Raw genomic sequence first — 7,215 nt, 5'->3', positions numbered from 1 at the left:
ACACACACACACACACACACACACACACACACACATACAAAGAAAAGAAAATGTCCAGCCAGGGAAAAAGCTATGAAAAAGAAAGTAGAGTTGATGAAGACCTGGTTTTCGGCAGAATCACCACCACTGAGTCTGGCCCCAAGGACCTGACTCTTCTCAGGCCTCTATCTCCTCATATGAAATCTTTACACAGTAAAATGCCCCCCTTGCCCTGTCAGGGTTAGTATTCTGTGCCTCCATACCCAATGACTTTATTCTCCATTCTGCATGCCCATACGCCAGGCTGCAGTATTTACTTCCTGAGTTTGGCAGCACTCTGTGCCCCTCCTCCCATTAGAGTGTATGCCCCATTAGGGGAGCAACCCATCACTAGGTCCCATCTGATGTCACTGAAACTCTGCTACCATCTACTGAGTTCTCACAGATAAAGCAACCCCATGCCCCAGCTCCTGCTAAGCCTCCAAGAACCCCATTGCTATCTCTGAGTCACACAGGGAAACAGGATGGAGCTTTCCATCAGACTGTCTTGTTCTTGGGCTGATGAGGTACTAGGTAGAGGTGCCGGCTGTAAGCACCTGAGTTCTGTCCCTGAGACCCACATGGTAGAAGGAGAACATTGACTCCCTCAGACCTCCACACATGCATGGATGGACACACACACACACACCCCAGATCCACGCTCCCTCAAGAGAGGTTTGCATAACCCTGAGAAGGGTATTTTCTTCTAGTGAAAGAGAAGAGGAACCCTGTCTCCTTAAGTCATTATAACCATCCAGAGTCACAGCTTGCATGGCTTTGGCCCAGCGCCTGATCCACATTACAGCTTCCATCTATGCTAAACTAATTTGCTTCTCTCTTTCTCACCTGGCTTAGCTCTCACTAACACCAGAACAAAACATTCAAATATAGCTGAGAAGGGGGAAAGCAAAAACAGAAAGATGAACCCACTCCAACAGATACATTAAATATGACAAATAAAGAAATATGATATAAACAACCACCCATGGGCCCATCATCCCCAACTGGCCAGCTTCCCTGCCCCCAAGCATTTAGGGCTTTAAAATTTAGGGTTCTCCTAAATCCAGAGAGCTGAGACATCTTAGGAGAATTCAGAGTCTTACTTATTTAAAAGAAGTGGCAATCATAGAGAAGATTCAAACAAACGGATGCACACAGATTAAGGAAATCTTAGGGGGCCTTGGCAGGATAGTCTTCAAAGTGAATGAAAAGAGTTATTAAACTAGAAGAAAAAAAAATCCCAAAAATATAGAGGGGGAAAAAAATCAGCGAGGAAATTGAAACATTGGAAAACACCCTTCATGGAGCCAAGTCTGAGTTACAGTGACAGACAGGGGAAGCCAACAACAGAGTAGAAAGTATTTGGAGCTGGCCAGGACAGACTGTGTGGAGACAGAACCACTAATGTGGAGCTGAGGCCCTGGATGTGATGGGAGGGATCTGGAGTGTTCTACCCTGAAGCCCTGAGGACAGACATAGGGTGTCCTCCCTTGACATTTCCATCCTCTCCCTGACACCTCAGAGATAGCAGGCTCTCGTCCCTCTGCCCTGCATCCTGACAGTAAAGGGACTTCAGAGCTCGCACAACCTCACTTCGGCTTTCTGGCTTATTTGTTCCAGAGTTTCTAGGTCAAAGCATCTGTATAAAGCTCTATAAAGAGAATGGGGCAATGTCATCTCATCCAGGAGGGAGGCTGAGAGCTAGAACCTCCCTGTGGCTCTGTTCCCACCCTGGCCATTCCATGGGTTTAGCCTCCTTACCCTGCTCACACCTGCAAGCCATGTGCTGCCACCTCCCTGGCCAGAGGCAACTATGAGGCTTTTGGCCACAGTCATTGTGTTGGTTATAAGGCACCCTTTGCTGGCTCTTCCTGCCTGGTCCTGACCCTCTCTCCCTACTCCTTTTAGCTTTCACCTCATGAACCCAGAGTTTCCTGGCTTCTTCTAAGTCCTGACTCCAGTTTCACCCTCCTTGCCAGGCTCCAGCCAAGCCAAGTGCCTTGTCTGCCCCTGAGTTCTCCTCCTCCCTGCTTCCCAGGGCTCTGCTAGTCCCGATCCCAATTTTTAGGTCCTTGGTCATTTATTGTTCTGGTTTGATGCCCACTCACCAAGCATCCAAGGCCATGCATCTGCCCCACTGAAATACTTCTTAGACACCCTAGTGCAGACAGACCCAGCACCAGGAATCCTCTGAGCATGGCTAAGAAGATGTACCCACTCCAACATGGCCTGAAAGAGACACTGAGAGTTTTATGATTTACAAGAAGAGGAATGAGGGGAAATATTTGAGGAACCTGTTATCCCAACTTTGAAGTCTTCATAGGATAAGTTTCCTGAGACCCCTATAGTTCCTTCCACTTAAAGGAATTGTCATTTCAGAGCAACTGGGCATACATACTCAAGATGGAATCCATTAGAAGACCTTTCAGATCTCTGTACTTTCTCAAAACTATCAATCATTTCAAAGATTTGAGTCATTTTCCCTCTCTCCTGCTTCATATTTACTTAACATAGATTCTCAATATTTCAAAATATATAATTTATACCATAAAATCATATATTGAAAAACTGTATGACATTGGTCATCAATAGACATTATTATAGAACCAGTGCTTGTCTGAATGGGGAACACTAACATCAAGATGGGAAGGAGACAGGCATTCCACCTAACCACATAAAAAGTGCATGCATGGTATGTCCATTTTCTAAATGACAAAAACATGATTTCTCAAACTCATAATGCCTCAGTATGCCTAGAAGATGGTCATTTACATTGGGATAAATCCAGCCACCTGGACATCATTGTTCCTAGACATTTCAGTGCCCAAGACCCAAGGCTGGCTTTTAGAGGAGAAGGTGATGTTAGTATCTCAGCCCATCTGTAACTCATTTGCAATGTAGTAAAAGGTTCTGACAAATAGGCCAGCAACAACTCAACAATGTTGAGGGAACAGGGACAGTCCATCGCTACTCCAGGAATTTGGGGTATATCCAAGAACAATACAAAATATTACCTTTGCCCCCAAGAGTTTTTATTCTAATGTGAGGACACAGGATGCAGCATACACACGTATTAGACACATATATATGCAGGTCCTATAGCTCTTGGAGAAGATGGAATGGAAATGTAGAGTAGGGCTGAGGTTTAGGAAGATGACAGACAAGAAAGTGGAGGGGTCAGGGCAGGAGAAGTGAATAGGACAGGAAGTAGTGAGAAAAGGAAGTGTACAGACCAGGAAGTACAAAAGGCAGGCAGCTGACTCGCAGAGAAAATAAGCAAAGACTTGGAGAGAGTGTGGCTTTTAGTCAACTCCAGGCTGTGGGCAAAGCAAGAACAAAGACTTTCTGGAGAGAGAGTGCTTCATGGCTTCCAGAAGTATCAAGGAAACGCAATCAGTGGGAACAAGAAAGGAAGGAGAAGCAGGAGCCATGTCAAGGGGCATTCAAAGTTACAAAACCAGGAAAAGCCAAACCCAACATCAGTAGAGGAAAAATAATAAGATTAGATTTAAAAAAAAATGAAATATAGACTAAAGAAATATAAAGGATCAATGAAGCAAAGAGCTGATTCTTTGGAAAGATGAACAAGATTGACAAACCTTGGCAGATCACCAGAAAAAGAAGACCTAATGAGACAAAATTAAAGACAAAGGTGAGATACTCCAGGTAACTCTAGAAAAGAATGAGTGAATACTTTGAAAACATAATCTTGAACATTTTTATATATTTCTAGATATATATCACCTACTAAAATTAAACCAAGAGGATATGAACTGCCTATATAGATTGGGGATAGGGAAGGGAACAGTCAAAGTAACAAAGTCTCTCAGACAAAACAAAACAACAAAGAAGGACCACGTGGACTTGCTGTTGAACTCCACCAGGTCTGTAAAGAAAGGCTATTAGCCAGAACTCCTCAGAATAGTCCAAAAAACAGGAAGGAAATTAATACTTCCAAACTCATTCTATGGAAACTGCATTAACCTGATACTAAAACCAGACTAAGCACAGACAGAAGAGAAAAATGTTGACCAGTTTCACTACAGAAATCAATATAACACCTACAAATTGAATTTAGCAGTGCTTTCTAAAGATCACAACATCATAACCACGTTGGCTTCCCTTCAAGGAATGCAAGTATGGTTCAACACATGAAATCATTACATATTGAACAGTACATGGATAGAATCAGTGACAAATATCACATGATTGCAATAATAAATCTAAAAATATCATTATGAAACACCTGAAAGATGCCGCCTCAACATAAGAAAGTTACACACAGCAACCCCATAGCCAATGCTATACTAAGTGGATAAACTGAAAGCATGGAGCAACACAAGGGTCTCTACTCTCATCACTCTCAACAGAGTAAAACTCCAAAAACAGAACTAGAAAAAAAACCACAAAATTCATAGAGAAGCACAAAGGCTCTAAATAGTCAAACTCATTGACTATTGAGAACTAAAGAGCAATGGTGGAGGTATAAAAGTTCTGGGCTTCACATTATGTGCATGGCCACCCTAGCAAAACCATCATGGTGCTAGTGTACACACACACACACACACACACACACACACACCAGGTGAATCAGCCAGTGAGATGGAATACAGCCAACCAATAAATCTGCTTGGTTAAGCCACCCAATTCTTAACAATGATGCCAAAATAGAACTGGAGGGAAAGTAGTCTCTTTAAGAAACAATATCAGAAAAATTGAATATTTGTATGTAGAACAAACCTGAACTTCATCTTTTACCCTGCACAAAAACCAACTGAAGGCAGATGAAAGACCTTAGCACAAGGCAAGAAACTGCTGCAGGAAAGCAGGGAATACTAGTTGACACAGATGCAAGGATTTTCCTGGGTAAGACTTAATAGCTCAGGAGATGATGACAGAATCAACAAATGCATTACATCAAATTATAAAGCTTTGTATAACAAAGGAAACCATCTCCAGTGTGAAGCAATGGCCTACAGAACAGTAAAGAAGGTTGCCAGCCATTTACCCAACAGGATTCATATGTAGACTACATAGGGAACTCGAGAAACCAAACAAAAGAAACAAATAGTACAATCAAATCCGGAAATAAACTGAACAGATGATTCTAAGGCCAGTTGCAGATGGCCAACACGCAGCTCAAAGGTGTTCAACATTGTTATCTACCAGAGAAATGTAGGTCAAAACTACAAAGAGCTCACATCTCAACCACCAACAGCAGCATTGCTACCATCAAGGAAGAAAGGACAAATGCTGTGAGAATCAAGCAGAAAAGAATGCTCACACTTGGTGGGAACTAAATTAGTCTATACACTATGGAAATCAAGACAGAGATTCCACAGATTTCCAAAGGAAAATAAAAGTACTCTCTGTATATAGTCAGCGGTGTCTGAGTCTACTGCTCCTTACAAAAGGGAGCCTCTATTTACTGCAGAACTGATCACAATACCCAAGTTATGGAGTCAACCTAGCCACCCACTAAGAGATGAGTGGATAAAGAAAACATTGGGGCTGAAGAGATGGCTCTGCAGTTAGGAGCACCTGTTGCTCTTGCAGAGGACTCTAACTCGTCCTTCCACAGATTATGTCCTGGAACCAAGACTAGGGGCAATGAGGGAATAAAGGCATGGCAAACAGACACACACACACACACACACACACATAGAAACACACACACAGAGGAACACAGAGCTCAAGTTAGCTCAAGTGATCTAGGCTCTCACGTGGAAAAGCCACAGCATCCAGGAAGCTCAATGTGAGAGGGGTGGTTCTCCAGTAACATTTTCCACACATACTATTAACATTCACACTCAGGCCAGGGGCAGGCTTCACCATCTCTCTGACCTCATCCAGGGGAAAGGCTTTAGTCTTTGGTATGGCCTTGCCCACATCAACAACAAATATTCACTCACTCACAACTTCACTTGCTCCCACAGTCCTTTTCCTGCACCCACATGGAGGCTTACAACCACCTCTAACTCTAGTTTCAAGGAATCAGAATCCCTCTTCTGACTTCTACAGGCACCAGTCATGAACATGGTATATATATGTGTGTGTGTGTGTGTGTGTGTGTGTGTGTGTGTGTGTGTATTCAGGCTGAACACTCATAAACATAAAATAATGAAATTTTGAAAAGAAAATGTGGTACAATTTACAGGTACAATGGAGTATTGTTGGGCCAGACATGGTGGCATATGCTCTTAATCCCAGTATTAGGGAGGCAGAGGCAGGCAGATCTCTATGAGTTAGAGCCAGCCTGGCCTATAAGTCAAATTTCAAGATAGCCAGGGCTGTTACACAGAGAAAACATATTTCCAAAAAAAAAGTGTTGTTGGGCAGCATAGAATGGAATTATGTCACCTTCATGAAAATGTATAAAGGCCAGAGATCATCATAATAAACAAATTATCCAGACTCAGAAATTCAAATATTTCATATTTTCTGTTATACATGAGATATGGGGGTCGTTGGTGTTTAAAGGCATGAGAGTTGGAGTGTTGCTCAAGAAGAGGCTGGGAACAGTTGAACATGGTAGAGAGTGAAGGGTCAAACTCATGATACATCACAACAAAACCCACTACTTCATGCAACTGATGTGCACTTATAAAAGAGCTTAAAAATCTGATTATGATGGGGGATTCCATGACTACAGATGTTAACTGAGGGGGTCACATTTTCACCTGTCCATTGAACCCCAACTAAGTCTGCTGTGGCCTTTTCCAGTCAAAGGGCCAAATCCCCTGGAAAAGGACACTTGGTGACATGGGGGGAGAAGCAGACATTCACACACCACTTGGAAAACAGCAATAAGACCAGGGTACCCAACATGCCTGGAAGGCAATCTCCCTGACATGGAGGCTGCCTCCGGTTCCCTAGTTTTTCTGGAGAAACAGAATGACTTGTACTCTCTAGAAAATGGGTGAGTGATGCCAGTTTAATTTTGTGAAAGACAGCAGTGAGCTTCCTCCTCAAATGTTCCCCCTGTCCCCTCACTGTCTTGACAGATGGATGGATCCTCATCATTGTCTGTCCCCACCAAAGCTCATGGCGCTCTCTCTCTCTCAGGAGAGGGAAGGGTTTTAGGGGCGCACAATGGCCTTTTCCCTCCCAGTCAACTGCCAAGGTCATAACAGCTAAGTTTCTGTCTCCCATCTCCAAAACGCCCCCTGACTGTGAGCAGAGGTAACAGGGTGCGAC

The sequence above is a fragment of the Mus caroli genome, chromosome 6 (assembly GCF_900094665.2).
Source record: "Mus caroli chromosome 6, CAROLI_EIJ_v1.1, whole genome shotgun sequence".
NCBI classification, from domain to species: domain Eukaryota; kingdom Metazoa; phylum Chordata; class Mammalia; order Rodentia; family Muridae; genus Mus; species Mus caroli.
Note: the sequence above shows the minus strand (reverse complement) of the source record.